The sequence below is a fragment of the Thermobia domestica genome, chromosome 3, assembly GCF_964235325.1.
Source record: "Thermobia domestica chromosome 3, izTheDome1.hap1.1, whole genome shotgun sequence".
In the NCBI taxonomy this organism is placed as follows: domain Eukaryota; kingdom Metazoa; phylum Arthropoda; class Insecta; order Zygentoma; family Lepismatidae; genus Thermobia; species Thermobia domestica.
The window spans coordinates 99,903,068-99,930,169 of NC_137456.1; positions in this window are offsets into that span (position 1 = coordinate 99,903,068).

The following is a 27,102-nucleotide window of genomic DNA, read 5'->3' on the forward strand; positions in this document are numbered from 1 at the left end:
CAACCTAATTAACAAACTTATTTTCTTTTTCAATATATATTCCTGCTCACTTATTGCGCCTCTGATCATATTCATAAAACAAGTACATATTGATAATATTATTACATCATTATGATATTGCGCCTCTGATCATTGATAACATCATTATGATCGTATCATTATAGACTTCCATGAAGTTCAACTCTACAATGAACGTGAAAGGAGATACGGTGCTTCAACTGGCAAATTCATATTACGTTTCGTATTTCACTTCGCAAAAACCTTAGAATGTCTGGATTCTCCAAGCTTTACTCTATAGAAGAGTGCAATTGGAAGAGAAGTTTAACAAGGATGCTGTCTCTCGACAACATTATTTAATATCTATCAAGAAGAAATAGTCAAAAATAGCCTACAAAACAAAGACGGCATTTCAGAATGATAATGTGCACATAGTTTGCAGATAATATGGCACTTGTTGCGGAATGTCTGAAGAGAAAATCAGAAAGATGTTAGAACACTTGAGGAACAGCTGTGAAGGATAAGGGGTAAACATAAATGTTAAAAAGACAAAAGTCATAGTGATCAGAACGAAGCGGTCGGTGTTACATATAGAAGCAGATGGGAAAAACTAGAAAATGTGACTAGTTTTCGATACGTGGGTAGTATTATTAGTGATGATATGAAGTGTGAACATGAAACAAAAGAAAGGATATGAATGGCGAAATAAGACTTTAGGCGAAAGTAAAGCCTGTTCGGTGAGATCTTGAATAAAGAGAGAGAATAAGAGTAATGCTTCGTGTATAGTACTGTATTCTATAGATCAGAAATGTGGGCATTACATAAAAATAACAATAAATGATTGGAAGCTATCAAAATTTGGGTGACGAGACGAATTTAGAGAATTTGCTGGGTCGAGCGGAAATGAGTGTTAGAAATAGCTGGGAGAAAATAAAATTATAGATTATTAAGAAAAAGAAAAAGAAGAGAAACTAGTTGGGACATTATGGCGGACGAGCTAGAGACTATGGTTGCAGGAAAAGAGAAAAAGACGAAGAAAACAACAACAATGCACGATATCAAAACAAAATCGTACGTTAAGACAAAGACGTTAGTGGAAGAGTGTAGAGCATTGAAAGTTCTCTGTTGCTGTAACTGGCTTGCCAATAATGGCAGAATATCTATGGTGATGGTTGTGTCATTAAGCAATGTCAATTTATGTTTTACATTCTATTAACAGACTATGTTTTTAAACATGCATAAGTCAAATTATTACACATCCTCACTAGTACATTCCTTTAAATTGGTTATTTAGTTTCAACACCGTTCTATATGAAAAACAATACTTCCTAAAGTGGAATCAGAACTTGTCGGATTTTGCGTACCACTGTGAATTAAAACTTGGCCGCTGAAGCAGAAAGCACGATCGTAAGATACGTTACCAATATCTAAAACTATATTAATTCCAATTGTATTTAATAGTATAGCTATATTTAAATTGATTGGCATATTTGGTTTCACAAGCGAAAAATACCGATGCACTCAAGTACAAATCCCTACATTTCAAATTTTGTAAAAGAAATCCACCTGATTTTTCAAAATATTACATAGTAGCAATTGTATCATTTTTTCTTAATATAATTAACTTTTTGTTATAACAGTAATTCTTCATAATTACTATGTCATTTACTGTAACATTTCAAGCTTGTACTAATTTAAAATGGTCCAAATTCATTTATTTATCAGCACAGGTTTCAACTCGTTTAGTTTACATACGTTGCTCAATCATTATTGTTGTTACCCAGACGATTTTTCATTTCTGTAGTGACATATAAATAAATATACAATAGTACATGTGAATTTATAGTACACTATATAATACGGGAATATAATATAATACAGAAATAATAAACATTGTATTGAAACGGCAGTTCTTACTCAAATCCCAAGATTAACTATATTCACTTGAATTACATATTTACAATAAAATAACGAGAATACTAGAGTTATACTCATTAAAATTTATGTTAAGCATAGAAATAATAATTTTTGGTTACTTGGAAGATTCTATTATCTTCTCTCTTCCCATTAATCTCGCAGTTTTCCCTAATTTACCTATTTCAGGCAATATCATATAGTAAATTAATAGTAGTTCATTACAATATACAATCAAAAACACAAACATGTTTGTATATTATATATATATATATATATATTCGTCTTCGATAGATTTAACAATTATTACTTTGTACTACTTAATACACACTACTTTAATTTCAGAACAGCATTCAAGATTTCAAGAAGCCATAATCGCATTGTCTATATCTATGAGGCGTTTTGGGAGTCAATCAAAGAATATTTAATTTCATCCTCTGTCAGTGGACTTAAACATTTTATCCAAGCTCCACATCCACTATTAAGGTATTAGTAAAGATTACCAATCCTGAGTTACATTAATCCACATTCTGAATGTATTATTAATTTGAAGCCACATTAGAATATAGAGTTGGCTGATAAACGTTATGTTTAATGTTACTTTAATTTCGTACTTTTTATCATCTCAACGTAAAACAGATTCAAGCCTAGGAAAGATGTTGGAATTATAGCAACAATAATATTCAACACAGTATTAATAACGAAATTATTAAATAACTAATTTTTATTTTCTGCAGATAGTTGGTAGTTATGTTATTTAGTTTATTTATTTATTTATTTATTTATTTATGTGTTTATGCTACTTAAAAGTTAACACTGGTAACTTTATTCAAATTCAGTTCTAGACGTGCGCGGATTTAGCATTTCTGATTAATCTAAGTCATATTTACTTTTGTCTGTAATATAAACTTTATAACTTCATTAATAAGATATTGGCACATCTTATACACAAGACTACACCTATAATTAGTGTTTTGGTCACATTAGACTACACCTATAGTCACATTAGCTTTGTAACTAAAAGAAGTATTACATGCAAAATGATATTTAGAGATAAACGTATTTAACTTTATAATGTGTATATTACGTATAATTTATATCCATTAACTTAATAATTTAAAACTGGTACAAATATATATTTAGTGATACAAATAAATATGCAAACAATTATTGCAAAGTGCTGGCACAATTTTACTCATATTCTCTATTGCTTATTCTCTGTCCCTTCAAAACTTTCTGTAACAGTATACAGAAACTTCACAATAAACATTTTTAACTTGATCCTATTAAGATAATGTTAATCAGTTATCAATCTTATTGTAAGAACAAGAACATAGAACAATTAGGCTAAAAAAATCAAGGATTTTTATAAGATACCTAAAAAGTGTAGAATAATTGCATGGTCAGCGATATCCCTAAGAATTCGAGGCTATTACCAAAACTGTATATTTTTATACCAAGTCTGGTATAAACAGTAAAAATGCTGATTGTTTTCAAAAATGAATACTTTATACTTCTTTAAATTTCCTCTCTATATAGATTAATGTGGGTAATGATTTGGTTCGGTTTTACCATATGTGCAGTTCTGGCCTCAATTTACTTATGGAATATATATTTTTATAATGCCACAGTGTATGTTATTGATAAATCAGATGTCTTAACAAACACTACTCTGCCAGTAGCTATGGGAATCTGCCTCTTTTGGGTGCCATACAGGTACGTGTTAAACTATTGACTTGTGCATATTTAATTTAAGTTATTATAGTTGAATGTTGACAAAAAATGGAAGAGTGTCTCTAGGAAGATTGTTATTAACATATGTAATTAAATATAATATGCAATATAAAACATTTGGAGGTTGACGTTATTAATTAAATTTAAAATTTAATCCATTCATTATTTACTATTATATTATCTTATGTGTGACATATTTCGGCATGTGACATAAAATAGCTAGTAGAATTCTGACTATATAACAAAATGTCATTACGGTTATCACGAAATGGGCCAATATTGTGATCAAATAACATGTAGCAAACGAAATATTTTGAAAATATTCTATTAAAGTAAAAAAATGATTAATTGCATCGTGTAAATTACCGTCTTACCCTTCGTAGCAATGTTCATCTTAAACAAACTTTTTTATAGACCTTGCAATGAAACCATTTCAAACTGCTCATTCGAAGGAAGGCCATTCGATTGTTGTTCACATTTTGACTTCATTCCAGGAGAGCAAGACATGTGTTACTTTTTGAATTCTAAGCAAGCAAGGTAAGATAAATTATTTATTCTATATATAAGTGCATACTCTTTTTATTACTAGTTATAGTATACGAAGTAGTAAAGATTGCTAAAAAATTTAGTCATATTATTAGGGAGTGTTTTTCTTTAATGTATTTCACCAAAACTTTAGTTAGCTTTCATATGTGATGTGGATCTGTTGGGAAAATGATAAATTTATATTACCTTATGACATTGGCTACTCTGCAAGGAGGGCGGATAAGACAATCCCTATCTCTAAATTATTTTTTTTCACTTGCAGCTTTAATTTACTACGAAACCCAAATTCGGGCTATCCAGTTTGTGTGACACAAGTCTGGAAGATCCTAAGAAAACTATGTGGTACATTTTAGGCACATAATATAAATTGTAGATATATCTGGTTATTCTAACTTTGGCTGGTCGCACAATAGAATTCAGAAACGAGCGAGTATATGATTCATCCTTTACATAACAACTGTAGGAAGAAAGATAACAGACTCGAACATTTTGAACTAAAAATTTATATTTTATCCCTCTTTTGCAGAAAAGAAATAAGTATTAGATGCGACACTCTAAACATAAAATGGACAATTTCTTTCACCTTGATTAAAAGACAGAAAAGGAAATAGCACTGCTTACCAAGCAAGAACCTAACCAAATCTGAGACATTTCGATTAACAGTGACACACTTGTATTAACTCTGTCAATTCCAAGACTATATAGAAGAAATCTACAGTTTAATGCATGAAAGTTGCCAAAAATAGAACACATTACGTACATATTATTTATTGAAAATTTATTATCCTTTATAAGATCTATTTTTGTTAATTATATATCCCACTACCTTATTCTGATTTACTGTGAAACTTACATTTCGTATATAAACCCTACACTCAGCGTCTAGGAAGTGAGCCACAAATATCGAATGATATTTTTGGAAATCCAAGTGACTTATGAACATTGAATCAAAATTACTCTTTTTAAGAATTTGAAACAGGTTCAGAATTGCATAACCTTAAAAAATATTGTAAATTATAAATATTTCAATTATTCAATTTATCTATTATGTAAATAACTTAAAGCTAGCTGTCTGATTCAAATTACTGAAACAAGGTTAAAATTTATTTTACTGTATACGTTTCGGATTAAAAAAACTCTTCACTCTCTGTCAACCACAATTCACTTCAAGCTTACATTTCAGTTCCGGATTTTCTATTCGTTTACACTTAGGAAATTCCACGAGAGGCAAAGCTTTTGAGGTTAATTTCAAATACCACAAAATACTATGTGACGCTGTATGACTAGTTTGCGTCATACGTCATTAAGCAGTGCATATTTGAGCGTATGAATATCGAGGCAAACTTAGTTATCCTTTAAATTTTAATATTTATGGAAATATTTCTAAAGTCAGATAATTCAGTCGATTTCTAACTTATATTTCAATCAGCAGAAGTCTATGATTATTTAAACAAATTACCTAGACTCGACCATGATTACAAAATCATATGTTTAATATACACGTTTCCATGGATACCGCTGTGTAAACTCCAAACTCCGATATATATATATATATATATATATATATATATATATATATATATATATATATATATATATATATATATATAGTGAAGCAAAAGTAAGGTTAGTTGGGTTCGAGAGTAAGTACAAAAAGGAAATTTTATAAAGGTCGATCCAATATGATTTAGTCAACAGCAAATTACGTAATTTTTCAAGTTTTAACCTGCCTTCACCATCAATAATTACTTAAAGGATTAAACAAAGTGATTTTATTTTAAACTGGATTCTATTTAAATAAAAAATTGTCTGGAAATAGTAAATTATACACAAATATATTGGCTCCGGACTAATCAAAAGAAATTTGTATATTGGTGTAGTAGCCGTGAATAAGGTAAACTAGATTTAGCTATATAATTAGTTCATTCAAGTTATATTTAATTTGTCTTCAGTGGAATATCATATTTTACAAGAGACATAGCCTTCATCATGATCAGTACTTAAGAAACTTCAGCTCACCTCCCTCGATAAGGGATGGCTGATACCTAGATTCACTACACAAATGTCTTAGCTACAACAAAATTTAAAAAATTAAGAAATGTTGACTAACGTATAAAAATTAATTTACGTAAATAAAAGTCTTGATCATTGTAGAATATCATGTATAATCAAAAAATTATTTCTGGGTTGAAATATAGTAAATCTGAACCTGCTCTATACTAAATCTATTCGAATTTTTCTTTATTAAATCTTGTAAATGTATTTCATATTTGATGGAATAATACTTTGAAATTACAATGCCATCGTTTATGTTTGTTCAATATAGTACAGTAAAATATAGAAATTCCGATTACAGGTTATATTAGATTATCTTCCAGGTCTTTTCTTAGAAATATTTCTTCAGTAATGCATGTACAAGGATCAGAAAATTTGTGTAGTATTTCTTTGACAATGCATGTACAAGTAGCTGCATGATGTGAATCGGATAAAATAAACTTGTACTAATAATGAATGTGTAGAAAATACCTTCTAGAATATAGGTAATACAATTAGTAACACACTTGTATTATGTTGTATGAATTGATGGAATACTAACAGCATGAATTTTTATTCTCTTATTTGGAAATTGAGATCGGTAAATTTGTATTGGTGGACACATACATTCTGATTGTTTAATATTATTAACTTGATCAAAAAGGGACATCTATCAGCAGATGTAGAACTATTTTATGAAACATAATCACTGTTTTTGCTAATATGTAAATTACAAAATAAAAAGTTGAAAACCAAATTCTTTTGAAGTTGAAATTAATTCTATAGGTTGTATAAAAAGTAGTATTTAATGGCCATAAAATTCATCAGTAGGGATTTGGAAGAATCTGGTATTATTTTGTTTCTATTAGTGTCAGATTGCGTTAATAATGTTAAATACAAGGAATTTTATCTTCAAATACATCTTCGAAGTAGTTAGGTAGTTCCAAATGTTACCGCTACTAGACAAAGTGGCGACCTATTATAAGCCAATTTCAGTACACATCACACTATATTTATTTATTTACTTTACTTTACTATTTAATAGTATCTTTTTATAACTACATTCTGTAAAACAACTTCAATCTAAATTTTAAATAAATCCAGAATAAAAAGAAAGTCAATAGTTCATTTCTTAGTTGACACTGTAGTTTTTAGTAATCTTCAAAACATCACATGATGGGAGGCGTCTTAATTAACCTGTATGGTTTAGGTTCGATTCTGAGTGTACAGAGTCTTTAGAAATGCTAGATAATTAAGCATAGTTTAGTTTTCTTCGATAGTTTTAACGTTTCTTCTTTCCTGTATATTGATTTCTAGTAGAGGAATTCTTCATATACTGTACAGTTATTACATTAAACTATAAACAAGATGCTTGGTTTACCTCTTTGACACGTTTGACATCTAACATTTATTATTTATGTTTATACTGTGTTTGTCACAAATAGCTAGATAGATAGATAGATAGATAGATAGATAGATAGATAGATAGATAGATAGATAGATAGATAGATAGATAGATAGATAGATAGATAGATAGATAGATAGATAGATAGAGATATAAGCAAAATAATGTAAACGTGAAACATGACCATAATTCGTTACAGTTTCAGTTAAAGACATTCTTCATGATAGTGCTCTCAATAATAACAAATGTGAAATGCAATATATATAAAAATGAAATGAAATCTGAGTTTTGCGTCCCACGCTTATGCCGGTTAGGCCAAATGAGACGGTGAATATGAGAAGTAAATAAAACTCTTAAAGGAAATACCTGAAACTTCTACTTTCAAAGAGTCTTTCACTTTTCAATAAATTCCCTACTGGTATCGACGCATTTGCACCAACAGTGCACAACTTGTTGCATGTTGTCGTTACAGAATGAGGCCTGTTGCTGATGACAACAAAAATACACTTCGTTGATGATCTCCATGATGGATGCGAAATGCTAGTCTTTCAGATCTTCCTTAATCATTAGGCACATCCAAAACTCACAAAGGCTAGATTAAGGCTCAAAGGTTGGTGCCGAAATTATCCCCGAATTGAATCTTCATCAGCGTGATGGTGGTCTCCCGGTTTGTGTGCGATTTTGCTCTATTGTGTTGCAGGATGGCATTTTCGTGAGAATGAACTCTATTCAGAGTTCTGCATGTAACTTCGTTATTCTCTGCACATAGTGCTCGGACTTGACAGTGGCAAGACGTTCCAGAGAAATCAGTCAGCATCCCATCTTGCCTGCCCCAAAACGTGGTGACCAGGACTGTCGATGATGGTGGCTGCGTTTTAATTTTTCTAGGACATGCGAGGATGGGTGTCTGTACTACAGTACATGAACTGACGTTTGGTCCGGTTCCAAGTGAAATGTTCAGAATTTGTCCCGAGTTACGAGACACATGAGAAAAGTATCTCATTTTGTGATGAAACGAGCCAAATTTTCCCGTTTTCACACTTTTCAAAACTCAAGCTCGTCACGTATGAAGTGATTCACTCTTACAAATGATATGCCAGTAATGTCTGCATCTATTTTCTGCGTAATACACTGAACTCCACAAACTAGTATTTCAACTTCTCCCTCTTCCTTTGAAGTAGATGAAGTCGCTGACCGTCCACTGCGATCCTTGTCGTGCAGACATGATGTGGCTGGGTTCTCTGTGCAAAGAGTCCGAACCCACTTTCTTCCCTTCCTCACTGTGCTAATATCCATATATGCTTCACCATACACAGAACTCTTGCAACGGAGGATGTTGATGGGTGTCACAGCTTCCAAAGTTAGGAAATCGATGAGCGCACGTTGTTTTTACAGAATATTTCTGTAGTCCATCACTAACCCTAAAAATGTGTCATTGCACTGGACCTTAAAACACAAAACGTGTTTGCAAAGCAAAGAGATCAAGCTTTTATTTCAGGGTACAATTATCCACGTATAACAATAAATAAGAAAATTTGAGATGCTTATTGAACAACCGTCGTATTTTAGTTTGAATATAAATTGATAATTTAATGTAAAAGCTCTTTGGCCTTTGATTTTATTTCATCCTATGCTTGTTCATTATTTAATATTACAAAGAAAATACCTTACTTGAAATCTCAAAAAACGACTATGCATTAAACGTAAGTAATTAATATTTTAATCATGATACATTCTTGACATAAAAAGAAAACGTTATTACATTACGGATTGATGAATTCTAGTTCGTATAGGAACGTAGATTTTATTTTAATTTTTAGAGATATACAGAGGCTTATTAATCTAACGCAAACACCTGGAGTTTGAAACGCATTAGATATTTAGGTATGCAACTGTCAGGCGATAACCACATCGCCTGACTTCTGCTGACCGTGTGTTAGAACAAACTTCGTAACGAGCAGTAGAACGGCACTATGCAATTAACTGAACAGACGGTGATAGTGTAAAATTGCGACTCTTCCGATTTTCAAAGTGTACACATTTTTGGCGTTGGTTAAACTGTTACAAGCGTGAAGAAAGTGGTAGGAGTGTTGGGTGCATCGCCAGGATAGTGTTGAATGTAATGACAATATATAAATCTCATGGAGTACTGGTTCAGATTACTCGGTTCAAACTGCTAATAGCAGACCACACTTTACCGCAATAGTACCGCGGTACCGCGAGAGTAAGAACACCAATAGTACCGCGAACAAACAACATGGAGTGTTGATGGCTAAAACCGTATGATATAGTCGGATGAGTCATCCGACTATATCACACCTTATTTACCTCATATGCGCCGTGTTTCGAGTCGATCTGATTTTCAATGGGTCTTCCGATAGCATTTACCGGGCGCATCAACGCCCATAATTTTGTCACAATGTCAGAGAACCATGTGCACCCTATAGTCCAGATGTTGTTTCCAAACTATAGCGCATATTCCATTATAATAAATGCCCATTGATACAACTGGATATATTGTAGGGTAGAGTGGAACATCGACATGAATTTGCAATACCTCCCATGGCCCTCCCAATCCCCGAATCCCTGTCTCTTAACAGAATTGAATACAAGACTTTGTAGTATGTTTTGAATATACGAATCTGACGTAGGTTTTCGTCTCCAGCCTCTCTCACGGATATGAGTGATGGTAAATATTGAAATATTCAGTTGGTTAATATTCAGAGCTTATATGTCTTTATTCCAAGTTACATCGGAGCTGCTCTGATGGCGAAAATTGTCCAACGCTATACTAATCTGGTAAGATGTACTTTTTCAAGGCGTTTCTATTAAATTCATAAACTTCTGTACATCTGAATAAATATAATTATATTAAATACATATTCAGGGCGTATTAGAAGTTCGGGGCCAAAGAGCAACTCCGTTATGAATGAAGATGCAAAACAATATTGATCGAGAAAGATTGTTAGAGATAAGTGTTTCTCAATCTAAAATAGTAGAAGTTTTCCAATCACATTAGTCATTTAGTATCCACTTTGGTACGACGCTGTATATTAAATTAAAAATAAATCGTTACCAGTTCAGTAGTTTGTTTCCTTCGTGGGCCGATATCAAACATTACAGCATTTGTTGAGAAACAGACTAGAGGTATTCAAGGTTTCCATCACTAAAATGTATATGTTTGCGTGTCATGTTATGTGCCCTTATGTTACGTTCAACAGCTTACTGAACTAGAAACATGGCTTTTTCATTTGACATAGTGCGCCTTATCAATGTGGACTCCAAACGGCTGATGTAGTGGGAAACATTATCTCCGTGAAATTGTTCCCTATAGGAGCATTAATAACCTCTTCTAGTGCAATCGTTTGTGATTCCTTAGTACTTCTTAGAGCACTAACTCCGAAAATTAGTGCTTCAGTAGTTTGGAAGGTAGAAGCAAATAGCTTTGGGGGCATAACTTCATATTGGTTCCCAGAAAACACTAATAATGAGAGCTAGTACATTTAATAGTGCATTTTAGTGCTTCCAGGAGACACTAACACTTTCTTTAGTGCTTTGCTATTAGTGTAAGTATAGCCTAGGTATATATCAAGAATCTCCCACAAAAATATATGTAGAATTTTCCATTGGGTTAAATTTCCGACAAATTCAAAAGCACTAATGTTCTCTTCTAATGAAACCGTTAGTGCTTCATGGGCATTTTTTCGTTGGGTCAAATTCCCGCGAAATTCAAAGGTAGTGCTTCGTTAGTGCTTCTTAGTGCACAAACTCCCAACATTAGTGCTTCAATAGTATGAACATTAGAAGCAAAAAAGCTTTGGAAACGCTAACTTTATACTAACATCCCCAGAATTTACTAACGATGAAGCCTAGTGCAATTGATAGTGCATTGTTAGTGTTTCACTATTAGCGTAGATATGGCCAATTATAAGTCAAGAAACTCACGTAAGAAATAGCCCTATATGGAAAATTTTTGATTTTGTAAAATTCTCGCCATATTTTAAAAAAAACTAATGACCACATATAGTGTAATGTTTACTACTTCGTTAGTGGGTCTTATTGTAGAACTCCCAACAACTAAGAAGCACTAACAAAGCATTGACAATTACACTATAAATGGTCATTATGACTTTTGAATTTCACGGGAATTTGACCCACTGAACACATCACTATGGAGCACTAATGTTGGGAGTTGGTGCTCTAAGAAGCACTAACAAAGTAGTAATGATTCCACGTAAAGAGATCTTAGTGTTTTCTTATTTGAAAGGAATTTGACCTCGTGAAAAATTCTACATGTATTTATTATGGGAATTTCGTGCCATTTTATTGGCCATATCTACACTAGTAGTGAAACACTAACAATACTATTAGTGTTTCCTAGAACCACTAACGATGCACTATCGATTGCTAGGTTTCATCGTTAGTGCTTTCTGGGGGCCTAATATGAAGTTATCCTCCCAAAGCTTTTTGCTTCTAGCGTCCAAACTATTGAAGCTAATTTTGGGAATTGGTGCTTTAAGAAGCAGAAACGATTGCACTAAAAGAGATCATTAGTATTCCTATGGGGGGCCAATTTCACGAAAATGGAAAATATCCTCCATTTTAGATTGAAAACCACCTTTCTTCAACCCTTTCTTCCCTTTCCACTTGTTTTTCTTAATTTTACTAATAACGGAATTGCCCTGTGGTCCCGGTCTTTTGATACACTTGGTATAATTTATACATAATAATTGTTATATTTGAGCATCTTATTTTCAGAAAGAAGACAAACTATCAATATGTGATATCCTATGGCCAAATGATTGAATTCACGTATACGGTGATAGGAGAAGCATATGAAGCATGGGTATTCACAGATTTCATTCATCTCTTTAACATGTACATGAGTCTTGCAATATTTTCACTACACAAACAGCAGGGACCTGTGTACGCCGTGATTGACCGTAAGTAAAAGGTCAATCTGGCTTGAAGGTAATGTTATAACCGAAGTATTTAACACGTGACCGACAGTCAGTCAGTGTCTTCAGTCAGTTTTAGTGGCAGTGGCGATGAGTGCTCAACAATGTCTGACACGTGAACTATTACCGCATGATTTCACACTCGGGCATAATGTTGTGTCAGCAACCCAAAACATTTATCATGCTAAAGATGGACCACAGTGCAGCGACTTGTTGGTTCCACAAATACCATGCAGGTTATAAAAAAATGTCGAAGATCAACCTTTGTCCGGCCGCCCCATGATAGTATATTCTGAGGTCATAGGACATGCCACTGAGGAAAATCAGTCCACAAGTACGTTATAATTGGCAACCAAACTCTACATGACTCAGTCTACTCTAGTGCGTCGCAAACATCAACTTGGAAAAACCATTATATGCGACAAAAGTAGGTGTCGCAAAAAAATTTAAGTGTCTAAAAACAGTAGTATAGCAAGGGCTATCTTCCAGAACCGGTCATCAAACTAGGCCGCTTCTAACATAAAATTATGCTGTATGGTGGAGATACGAGTTGATAATTCACATCGAGTTCGTCCCTCACGGTAGTACAATTAATGCTCATCTATATTTCGAACAGTTAAAGTAAATTATGCTGCACTAGACCAAACATATCCAGCATTAGAGAAACAAAAATACTTCATTCTGCAACAGGATAAGGTAACATCACACTGAGGTCGACAAAGCAACAAAAATACAGGAATTTGATGTCATCGAAGTGATGACACACCCAACATATAGCCCTAACCTTGTGTCTTCTAATTACTACATTTTCGGTAATAATCCATGGGACACTTCCTGAAATCATAATGCTTTACAAACCAGCAGGGTCTATATAAAGCAGGAACATATTTCCTTGCCTCTAAAGACAAGATGTGGTATCAAAGTGGAAACAAGGAATTGACAGAAAAATGGCTGCAGACTATCCAACAAGAGACGTTATACTTTGAATTTTAACCTGTATTCATTATATTGTAATAAGTATAGCAACATTGTGTAGGAGAATATTGCAACACTTATGACTCACTCTTGTGGTAATATGCTTGCTATTATTTTGTAAAGCTTGGTTTAAATTCTCAATTTCCTAAAAATAAATACATTTCTTAAGCCTAAAGTACGGATACATTTACTAGAATGTGTCAAAACAATTTATTTCTTAAATCACTAATGTAAAATTATTACAACTCGCCCAAAGGAAATCGGGTCATTTTTGACCCATAAATGTTTTATTTTAACTTTTTTTCCTATTTCTTCTTCCTTTTTCCGGTCAACGGCCTTGGTATTCTTCTTTTAACTTACGTACCATGCAATAACACTTTGTTTTATCTTAGCATTCTTTATTTGTCAACCACATATAGACAATTCTTGAGTCCTGAATGACCTGGTCTTCGCTGTTTACGTGAAGGATATTTTATTTGTCTTGTCTACCTCAGACTATCCGATTTCTTGCCATTTTACTCACTCTGCATGATCACTTCTTCTCTTTGCTCATTCCCTCAGCATGCTCCAATATGTCAGCAGTGTTGTCAGGTGGTAAAAAATTCCCACAAGACGGGAAATTCATATCAATATTTTCTTCCAAATAGGCTATGTAGGACATAAGGTAATTTTCTTCAAAATATGTACCAATGGAAACTCATGGTAATATATATATACATATCTGGATATTTTTGTGTGAGTTATATATTTGCGGGAAACATTGAATCATATTGTAAAATTTCATGTCTACGGACGGGAAATTTCCCTTCACGAACTGGCAACACTGCCTGTCAACGTAAATATCAAACATTTTAATTCAATTTCTCTCGTGTAGACGAGGAATGTAAATAAACTGTGCGCACCTGTACCCTGTGCGGTGAAAAATATCCGAGCAAAAGTTTTTGAAAACTTCAGATTAGATATTTCATGAACTGATGAGGCAGCAAGAAGAAAGTGCTGAAGCTATCATAGTCTGCGTTCTGGCTGCCCCCTCCCCATATTTTTACCTTCTAGATCCGCCAATGAAGACCAATATGCTCATCACTAATATCAAGCTTTGAATTAATTTCAAATCTAGTAATAATGTTCTCCTTAAGAAAACAATTAAAATATTGATGGGTCAAAAATGACCCTATATTCGTCAGATGCGTTATTTCTAGTATCTTTGCTGGGTGAGTGTTAACTGATTTTCGTTCACTGGTGTAGTTTTATTGTGAGTGTGACAGTTTAATAACATACGATAAAAACCCATTTATGTTAATAGTGCACACACATAATGTACAGATGAAATACATCTATGCTGTTGATAATACAGTTGGGGATATTTCAATAGGAAATTACAGTTAATCGACACAACCTTGCCACTAGAGGAGACCCGCCACATTTAAGAAGAATTTTCTGGATCTTAAATAACGCGTAGTTGATCATAATTTCTCTAATATATGCTAAAGGTATATAAATTGTGTGTAATTGTAGTATAGGAAATTCTTGGAAATGATTACGATACGGCATACATAAATAGCACAATAGCTCAAAATCGGGTTAAGCGGCTACTCTACTTTAAGTTCAATAAGAAGCTAAGTTTCTAAACTTATTGTTTCTTTATAACAATTATTAGTATTAACAGATTTTACAAGCGATTACATTGAACTCACTACTACCAAGAGTAATTAATGGGAATAATATTTTATTTCTCAATAATAAACACTTCAAACGTGGAACCTTATATAGCTATAAATTACTACAACGAAAACTACACCTATCCCATTTATTTAACACACAATTTTGTAAGATATTACTATTATAAGCAACGAATTATTTTCTTATATCTAATTCAATCCAGTACTTAACAGCTTCATTATAACATGTGGAAACTGACTGAAAAAGTGAAAAATTTAACAACCCATCCATATAATTAAGATTCAATCCATCCGTTCCTTATAAATCTATAGAGTTTCACTAGTAACATGCGGAAATACACTAGAATTTGCTAAACTGCCACTCATTGTGGACCCGGATAAAACCCATATGAATCTGTTTTCAATCTGTTCTTACTTTATACAACTCACCTTTTCTTACTTTCGCATCAGTATAGTAGCCCTATTACTGCCCACAATTAGTATTTTGGAACTGTTAAGTGTTACAAACTACATACTACTGATTAATGACTAAAATAGTGTGGTCGATTAAATATCATGTCTTCCCAAGGACTGAGGTCAAATTTACATTGAAGTTGCACTACCCGAGCGTGACGTAATGTCATGTGGTATTTAGTCCATTTTGCACACACAATTTTATTGATAGAAAAGTGATTGACCTAAGGTACAAAACATAGCTGAGCGAGCGTCAGCGAGCGAAGGGGATTGTAAATGCCCCACAGGTCCAGTTTTGTTCCATCTTGATCCCCATGATAATATAGCAGCATACATATCCTAAATTAGTTAATATCGCAATGGGTTTGTAACACTGTCAGATTATGCCCTACTACCACCTCACCTTATATCGCATCAAACCGCGAACACATACAGTCCACAATTTAACAGGTTTCCTCCCTTATTAATCACCCTACAGCGATGCCTTTTTGAAGTTTGTTGCTCTCGTTCTCACATTTCATCCGATTCTGTTCACATCTCCGTAAAGTTTGTATTTTGGGGCTGTCATCTGCGGCAGTTAACGCCTATAATTTTATAATTTGACATAATAATAATATTGAAGATTATATTTGAAAATAATAGAGGCTTGTTGAGTGTGATTTCCAACACACACCTAACAGCTTACGCCGCATTGCTTCCTCAAATCACAGACAATTGCCACCAGACGCGATATGATCAAAATACTTCCCAATCAAAACCCTAACTAAAAAGACTACATAAGGAATCAATCAAAAAATAGGCCACAAATATCCAAAATATTGCAAATTTCACTATCAAACAGATAGGCATACTAAGCCATGCACAAACCCTAAAAACTCACTATAGTAAATCCGAAGGATAGTGTCCGAAACACATTTTAAACTACTTAGCACTAGTCCGAAAGCACTATTCAACGCAGACTTTAAAAAGAATGAATTGACTGTTTCTTTTATTATTATTTTTCAAACATTTTATCAAACATTACTTATATTTTCACAAATTATTCACTCATTGGGCTATTAAATTAATATGCATGTTAACTTCAACAAAACATAAATGTAATTTAGATAATCACCAATTTAACTAAAAAGAAAGTTAGTTAACCAAAAGGCGTGAGTGGTATTACTTACTATTTCAATATGATAAACTGGTGTGTTTCATCTAAGCACCTCAAGAAACACCTCATCAAGGACTCCTCTATTACTTATTCTTTTTACAAGAAGAGATTTCATTATTCTTATTACACTTTTTACTGAATAAATAAAATATCTTAACGCATCTTGAATATTTAGATCTTGAAAATCTGTATTTTAGGGCATGACATGTTGCTTGAACTTCCACCAAACCTTTAAAAGTATTATTTCCACGGAATAAGAATCTTTCTCTTTCGCATAAAAAATATAACTCATTTTTATCCATTCTAAATTGTCGAAAACAAAGGTTACTCCTTAAATATGTTTCTTTAAATATAATATAGTACTCTGTCAGCGAATATTCTGAGATGCGGGAAAATGTTAACGAAGCCAATGTCACAGCAGAAAGTATTGATGATACTATCTGGATAGGACAGAGAGAAGTTGTTGTGCTGACACAGGGGAAAAATTTGAGTAAATGAAGCCTATTAGCACAAATCCAGCTGAAAGCATACTTCTACCCATTAATTAATCATACAAATGATACATGATATTATTCCAACTGAAAATCTAACTCCAACTTCGCAAACAATTAACAGTATATCCGTTCATGATTTCCAATGGATCCTGCCAACCAAATAAAAAATAATTTTCCCGTTGATGAATTTAAACTGCACATTTCGAGTTCTTATAAATCACAAGAAACTCGACAATAACCAATCACAATCTAGAAGAACATGGCTTCATTACTGTGTTTAAATGTGTTTCGCATTTTGCTTCCCACTGGCTGTTCACGAGAAGAAACAAAACGGGGCTATGAGTCAGCATTTTGTGAGAAAGTAATTCGTGACTGGAAAACTTGTTGAATAAAATATACAGCCATGAGAATTCGCGTATTTGTATATCGTCATTGATACAGAGGTACCTTTGGAAGGTATTCGGAACAGTAAAAATATTGAGTAGCAAATTATTACCAAAAGTGAGAGGTGAGGAGCTATTTCGGTGCTGCTAGTAGACATAAAGTCAAGATCTGAGTCATCTAGACGAAGGAAATAACAAAAAAAGACAAATTTCTCAATTTATTGAATCATGTCGCAAAGTACAGTAGAATTTTAGAATCTCAAATTAATGGTCCTGTAAGAAATAAAATTTTTGCGCTGTGAAATTCAAAATGAGCCTATTCAATCCTAGGAACTCAGACGAAAAGACATATGTTGAAGGTATTTTGGCGAGCAAAATATAATTTTATCCTTTGGGATATTACAACAGGCTCCACACAAACCGATCGGATATCATTAGTTCTTTGCTACGTTTAAGCAGAGAAATGAAGAAGTGGCAATCAGAGAGTTCTTTTAGGCCTTGTAGAAGCGCTGGAAGAATCTACCTCGTTCAAGGCCTTGTCGGAGTCTATTCTGAGTGAACTGAAGAAGGAAAACCTGCTGCTGTAGAATTATAGGAGTCAGGAGTATAACGGCAAGAATTCCATGATATGCAGCTACAACGGTATGTAAAAGATTTCAGTGCTGAATCTAAAAGTGTCTTATGTGCAATGTTCGTCACACCCGCCGCTGAACTTGGTAGTTTGTGATTCTGCAAAATGGGGATTAGAAATAATCGCATTCTTCGGTGTGCTTAAGAATTGCAAGTCTTTTTTCGCGTCAGCACCTGACGATGGCTATAATGAAATCCTCTACAACAGCTACAGAAACTGAGATGGTTAAAGTGTTTCAGTGCCTGTAAAAGTACTTTTTGACACAAGATGAGAGGGAAAATATACAGCTGTTCCTACTGTTCTGAAACGCTTTTCTGAAATACAGGAGACTCTGAAAATAATTACCCAGAACAGTAGGAATGCCGACGAAAAGGCCGATAGAGACGGTCTCCATTATTCAATTTTAAAATTCGAATTTCTCATCCTTCTTGTTATTTGGGAGCAAGTGCTGAAAGAAATCAATGTTACAACGACGTACTTACAGTCACGAAAAGTTATTTCGACCTGGGTTGAACATTAATATACGATAATGGAGAATAGTTAAATTCATCAGAAAACAAGAAGTTGCACCATTCATACTCATGACATATCACGGCTAAGCAGTAGGAAATATAAGAAATATTTTTGTGTAAAAGAATACGGAGAAAGAAAGCTATGCCAAAAGAACTTACTCCTCTTGAATTCCACATTTTCTTGCGAAAGAAATTTGAAGCTCAGATCTTGATTCAATCATACAGAGTTTGTAAAACAGATTTAAAGAAATGAAAAAAGTATACTTTCTTTAGTTAAGGGGTCTTGCTCGACCACGAAATGAAGAAGTACGTAAGGCAAGGATCCTGTTATGTAAATAGTAAAATATCTACGGACATTGTAGAGGAATTATGTTTGAAGAAATTGGTTCCCAAGTTAGGCGAGACCTGTTCTTATGACATCCTGAAGTTTAAACGTAATTAGTAACAACCTTGCTAAAATTGTCCTAAACACCACGATTGCCTATAGCATATTTTTGGCCGTACCTATGATCATTGCGAGCTGTGAAAGAAGCTTTCCTAAATTTAAAATAATCAAAAACCATTTCAGATCAATAATGAGTAACAACAGGCTAGCAGATTAGGTATGGTATTTATTGAATCGGAATCAGTGGTAATAGGAACCAAGTTATATCTGAATAAAAATATCATGATTTTCGCAAAATCGAAGTTGTAAAGACCAAAAAACTGTTGAACACTCAGCAGGGTTGCTTCTTGACACAACCGTCACTCTTATTTTTAAGGTATAAATAAGATAGCTATTCTACTACCTTATTTGAACTTTCTCTATGTGTTTGTAATGATAGATGCTATTTTCTAGCTATTTATATAATTGTATAAAAGAATAATTTTTAAAAAAAATATTTAAAGAAACGAATAACATTATGGTCTGGCTCATGTCTACGCAAAGTAAGAGTAGGATGTTTTATTTGTTAAATTCTTAGTTCTATTTCTCAATGAAAATAATCCTTAGTAATCTTTCGGGAGGCATCACACTTCCTAGCTGTCCTACCATGACGAAATGTGTACTACCGCCACTGGATGTGGATCTACAATTTAAGATGACATTCCAACGATTCCAATGTATTTAATACTCTTTCATAGGGAATTGAATCCAGAATCTCGATCACCCCATAGAGCACTAACTAGTAGACCAGTGAGAGGGCTCATAGAAAAAGCAGTGAAACATGAAATGTTGTAGTAACATTTCAGTACCCCACCATAATCCTATATAAAGAAAAATTAGAAGAAAATGAAAGGAACTTTGGTAAATAAACTTGTCATAACTACACTACACGCAAAAGTGTTGTTATTTTAAATAATTACTTCAAGGACATAATTTCAAATTTTATTATAAAATGAAAGTGCCTGTGTACAGAAACTTTATTTTAAAATATCAAACTGAAATGGAAATGTCTGTTTTGAAGCTTGTGAAATTTAAGGAAGGTTGTTTTAACACCTAACCAATAGCACCACAAGAGAAGAATATAACATAATCATATATCAACGCAATCATGAAAATTAAGATAAAATTTCAAAGAATAATAAGAAAGTTAGGAGTACTAAAGATGAAAGTTACTTAAAATAAAGTGAAAAAATACAAATTTTAAAGAATATTAAAATAATTCTAAAGTATAATTTTGAAAAATAGAACATTAGCACATAGAAAGTAAACTTAGATTACAGTATATTTTATATCAGAGAACAGTGAAAAGTATTGATGGCATGAGGTTAGTCAATACTTTTTCTCAAGACAAAAGATTCTGATAATTTTAATGACTGCTAGATCCTTAATAATTTAAGTAATTCATTTAATGCTTTAAGTCATGATCCAGAAAATATTTCTCTACTTTTTTTTAAAAAAATGTCTTTTTGCTTAATGTCTGTTCTATTTCTGTACATCTTACAAAATAATGAACTTGTGATTGGTGTGTGATCTTACGATTAAATATTCATGAGAGTAACTGCGGAAAGCACCATAAGTACCTCAATTTTCTTTCTTTATTTTATTTATTTATTTATTTAATAATCACTAGATACAGCTCAGAGGACATTTTATACTGGAAATCTAATAATAATAATAATAATAATAATAATAATAATAATAATAATAATAATAATAATAATAATAATAATAATAATAATAATAATGAAAAGTATTTGGGAAGGTATCGGCCAGGGCCTGTTTTAGTAAGTACCATCCCAACATTTGTCTGGTACGACTGAGGGAAACCCTGGGAAACCCCAGTCATGATTATCGGCAACGGGAATCGAACCTACGACCTCCCAAATGCGAAGCCAAACCTGTACCACATCACCTACTTCGCTCGGTAATTCCCAGGTATGGACACTGTCAAGACGTTTCAGCAGTGAAAAATAAAGAGACGTGTAATCAACCCGAACATAAAATCACTTCGACCGGATTAGACTGCGTACATATGCAATAGAACAATATTGCACTCCAATTTCAATGGCACAGCTCAGAGACAAGAGTACTTGAAATTACGAATATGTAGTGCTCGTGTTAAGAAGTATAAAGGATAAATTTCCGAAATTTTGACAAATTAGATGCAAATGTCACCAAAGCACACGTTCGGAACAACAAGGCAAGGTCGTTTGCAGCAAAAGAATACACTCTGAATTCTCTCAAAAGGAAAACGAAAATATCTCGTTCGACCAACAAGCAAGAAGATTTACTGTACTTGAAGCTGTCGACTAAATATATTTACAAGGTATTTGGAATTCGTCTATAGCACATGGTTGTTGATGATACTGTCTTTGGTTTCAAGATTAGGCCGTCTTAAGCCTTACGCCGTCGAGATAGAAACATCTCTGTTCATATGCGATTGGCAGGTGCTATTAAACAAGCTGTGAATCGCGCGAGATGTTTCTGACAAATGACAAGACAATCACAAATCACAATCGCAGGGTTGAATTCGAGAGTCGTGAATGGAGTCTGATAGTTCTAATGTAAGCCTTATGAAACTTTAGGAATTCCGCTAGTTGCAAATATGTAAATAATTTAACCATACAGAATTGTAAGTAGAAGGAAGTATAAAACTACAATATCAGCTCACAATGTTGGATATCACTATGGTGTTAGTCTCCAGAACCTCGTCAACTATTAAAGCAGGCATAGTAGTAGTAAAATGGCCATCGGTTGTACGAACCCGAATGCAAACAGCAGGCATGAGTGTCCGACTACTCAGAGACGAAACATGCATAGACTCTCTAGCATTCACGCTTCACAGATTTAATAAAGTAATGGTCACAATGAAACAGAAAGCGAAATTGATGGAGATTCACGGTAGTAAAATACAGACTTAGAATGGTGAGGTGTTAGGGTAGCCTCACAATGTTCTTGGACTACTATGGAACTCATCTTCCTAAAACACCGTGTTCTGAAATAGAACACGAACGAAAGCTATAATAATTTGTTCAATTAGATCCTATGGAATTTTCTCCGGAGAAATCACCAGGACGATGAAATTCAGTTAATTTTTGAAATGATTTTATGATTAAAATTTGTAACAGATAGATCTGCCGTAAATACTTTGAAATGATCACAGTTACAAAGATAGAGACGCATACTTCATGTTAATGACTCACTAGAGAGCGCATACCATAGTCAATACTAGTCTTGAACGAATTTCTGTTATGGTAAATAAAGAAATGAATAGAACAACTGTCCTTTACACAAACATTCTACTATTACTGGTTGTGATATATATATATATATATATATATATATATATATATATATATATATATATATCACAACCAGTAAGTTACTCTCTAGTTGATAGTAAATCTGAAATATATATTAGCTGTAGTAAAAGCTTAGGATCGAGAAATGTATAAGAAGCAAATCTTGATCGGGAGCAGAAAAATGGTTGCAATGGTACACTGAAACTGGTTGCAATCCAGAAATATTGTAAAATTGATATGCCTGCAATGAATGTGACTCGATACAATGATTGTCGCAACGCCATCATCTCGATCACCAATACAGTTATCATTTCTGTAAAGGTGTACCAAATTAAACAAATAACTGGAACACCTCAAAATAAGCCTTCTACATGCAGATAATATCTGGATAGTGATCAGAGACCAATTGTTTCATTTCCCTCATAGTGGTTGCTGAACCCGTAAATAATTATAGGAAAAGAAACATACCGGGGAGATAAACTTTCAAGGCGAACTTTACCTCATTAGCCAATTACCGTTCAATCTTTACTCATCAGTTCATCCCCCGTCATATCAAATTTAAATGAAGTAGATTTTAGTTTTTCTCTGAGAGAGGACAGTCATTAAAATTACGACAAAAATTCTGTATTACTTTCATTCCTGCAATGTATGTCGAGTGGTGATTAGTGGACGTAATTAGACCATCACTATGGACATTATGTCGAAACTTTATTGTTGTGCTACACGTAGCAGGACGAAAACCGGTTTAAAACTCTCTCATTGACACAACTACTAATAATATGGCATTTTTAACTGAATAGACACGCCGAACAACATTACAAGTGCAAACAATATAACTTTACAAAAATCTAAAATCGATATGTTGATTAGATATAGGATTTAAATTTACTTCTTCAGTTTCAAACTTTGTCTTTCTATGAAATGATGTTACACAGAATTGGAACTTCTATTGAAGTGCCATTTTCATGGGCCTGTTGAGATTTAAGCGCATTTATTCCAGAAACAACGTAGCAAACGACGGCGCTTGCAATGTCGTAATCGGGACGGCTATACTAAACACTGACTGGAATAGGGTTGGTATAGTAATGCATGTCAATTTGAAAGTACGACTTTCATTAATACATGAATGTTACTAAAATAATACAATGAACTGTTGAACATTGTTAACATAAAAAGTTTTAGAAATAGGAATAAACGTTTCAAGAATTGTTTAACATGGTTCTTCTTTAATGTTTTCATAAAATTCCACAAACTCATATGGATGAACATGCACATTTCGTAATAAATCCTTTTTCTTTGCTGCTTTGATTGGAAGTTTGTAATCACACTAAAGTGGGAAACTGAAACTTTCAACGGAGGGTGTCGTTTTTCTTTGGACCATTCACCTTTTTGGCCAATGTATGTGTTGACCAGCTTTGAAGGACGTTCTTGAATGTTCTTACACGCAAAGTTATGGGATCTTCTTTAGTGATTTGGTAACGATTAGTGACACAATGTATCCAATACAATGTCAGTGTTTTTGAAGTCTGTTGAATGCATGACACAAACAGTAAAAGGTTTTGGAGTTTTCTTGGCATTAGCTATGACTTCAACACATTGCTCGCGGATAGAGAAATATTTTTTTTACGAGCATAACCGCAATCAGCGCCATTTTTTATTCCGTCCTACACATTTGTCAGACCACAACTTAAAAAACCCTTACTTGGCCGGAATGCAACATTGAAGAGTTAAGTTAGAAATACTTTAAGATGGATTATGCTTTTCGCAGAACCACGCTTACCTGTGATTTCATCATAGAATAACATATAGCTTATGCCTTCTCCCTGGTCGTGTATAGCTAAATTATAACATGAGAGCTGCTTGTGATAGAAAACATTGCTATGAGTTAGGGTCGGGAAAAATGAAACCTGTTATAGGTTTACACACAACATAACAATTTTGGAGTTGTACTTGGCATATTTCTTATCTTTAGCTAATGTTTTGTAAGCAGTGTCAACAGGCATGCGATGAATTTTGCTTTGATTTTCAATTTTGTTTCCTGCCTGTTCATTGTCAGCCCAATGAGCTCAATGTGCAGTCACAATAACTACATGTATCTGACCTCGGCAGACCAAACCTTAGATTGAAACGACTGTTGAAATTGTCACGGTACGAGTAAAGTTTTGAATCACACTCAGGGTGTTTAAATGCGGGAAAGTTCCCTCATTTTGTTGATACTCAGTCCGGAATCCAAACATTTCTTTTTGCTTACATTCCTTAAACAGTGGTTTTCCTGATCAGAAAAAGAAGAAATATGATTTTTGAAATTTACTTGTGTGTCATCCGAGATCTTACTTTGATTTTCATGTAAGCCTCTGCCATCGGTCGAAACCTTGTTGGACTTAATTTTATCAACAAGAATTTGTAGATGGCGACGTGTAATTTTCAATATGTTGCAAAGTGTTTCTAGGCATATACGAAGATTGGCTTCATGTTTTGAAAAATCATATTCTACTGTAGAAAGTCTAGTAGAAATGTCCTCACTTACCTGACGACAATGTAAATTCACTACTTTGCTACTTTGAATGGAATGTTGTTGGCTTATTGTCGTCCATACCATAGAAATCCTGAAATTACTTGACAATTTCTTCATGGGTGATCCGTCCACACTTGTGTTGGCAGTGTCATATTCTACCCTGTAACCATGTGCACTAAAAACCATCAATAGTGAAGTAGTAAGTTGTGTTATTAATATATATATATATATATATATATATATATATATATATATATATATATTAACACCTCCTACTTCTTCAAACCCCATGCCGCCCCAAACACAATAGATAATAGATGCCTTCATCAAACTCACTTGGCTTCTCAGGCACAAAACCGAAGTCAAAAACCAAGATTCAAACTCACAAAGCGAGTTTTATCATCACGAAGCTCATCCCATAAACCAAAAACATATATTTGTGAAACATCCAGTTGTAGCCATAAAACTACCGAAGGCAAAATATAACAGCAGTGTATAGTAAGTTCTTTGGTCACAATATGGACGATAAGCAGCTAAAGTTATTATTATTGTTACTAAAATAGCAAACGGTTTTACTGCATACAAACTTAATGTACGTTGGTTGTTCACTTACCTCTTCAGGTGGTAGTTAACCAGGCACAGGCCTCTTTCTTTTAGATGTATATGGATTTCCAGAATCTCTTACACGTTTATGACACATATCTTCCACTCACTCACACTAACTTTCCTCTTTTTACCATTATTTAAACGATTTTGTTCACCAGGCTAGAGAATAACACTACCTGGGCCTGACATTACGTCGCTTCAACATTGTTCTGGAAGAGAATGACGATTTCCTGATCATTCTATTGGCTGTTAAGTGCTACCTGCCTCAATCGTCTGGAAAAAGAAATAAAGCATGTGGTGGGGAAGTCGGTTGCAGTATTGTTCTGTTAAAATCTCAATGTTACAGGTATTGTCGCTTGAAACATTGTACGGCTGAGCTATTGAATTTCCTAACGTCTTTAATTTGTCCATTTGTGTTGTAAAAAGCATTTTTACAACAAACTTGAAAAGACCCTTAATACTGCTGGAACGTTTAGATTCAAAACCTGTACTATCAGAGTTATTTTCTTTACTTATAAGATACCGGAATAGAGGTATCGTGATTCTTATCTTTTCCACATCTCTGCCCAAAGTTTAGTTTGAGTCTCGCTCATTAGATTTGAACTTTCCTCAAGACAGTGTGCCTGGACATGAAAGCAATTGCTATTTCCCAATAATATAAAAGCAGTATGTAGTCGCTACAACACCACAAGCTGTGTTCATGACAGTAACTAACGCTATTCTCCTAGCAATCCCTTATGCACGCCTTCACAGAAGATTGGTGTGTTGACAACGTAAGAAGTATGATCATGTATTTAGACACAGCTTACTAGGTAATCTCAGTGCAAAGACTAGGCAGAGGAAGAGGCAAGTGTCGATAGCCAACAAACCCCTAACATTCCCACTGAAAACAGTTACTTCATACTTTATTTACTCTCAGTTGATCCCAACGCTAAGCACGTCCATCACTCATAATGAAGATGGAAGAAGAGAATGGAAGTTTCAAGTAAAAGAACGTGTTACTCGTAATTATAAGATTGTAAGCTTTCTTATACAGTTGCCGATAAAGACAGTTTTCAGATGCTTTCCATATTCACATCGAACATTGTAAAAAAGATAGCAGTATTTTAAGTATTTGATAATCATTTGTCTTTAGCTGTTATTCTACAAGTAAAATACTATGTTATTGTGTTACAGTTGGTGGTAATGAGCCAATATGATGTTCCATTAAGGGAAGATGTCCCTATGATACACGGCACAATGGATGTATTGAACGCTGAAGAAAGCACGCTAATGTATCAGATTACCGAAGAAATAGTGGACGAAGTCATTCATCAGCTACCTGTAGTTTCAAGAGGTTGTAAGTTACCGGAAGAAACTGAAGGCTTATGGGCATATAAATATT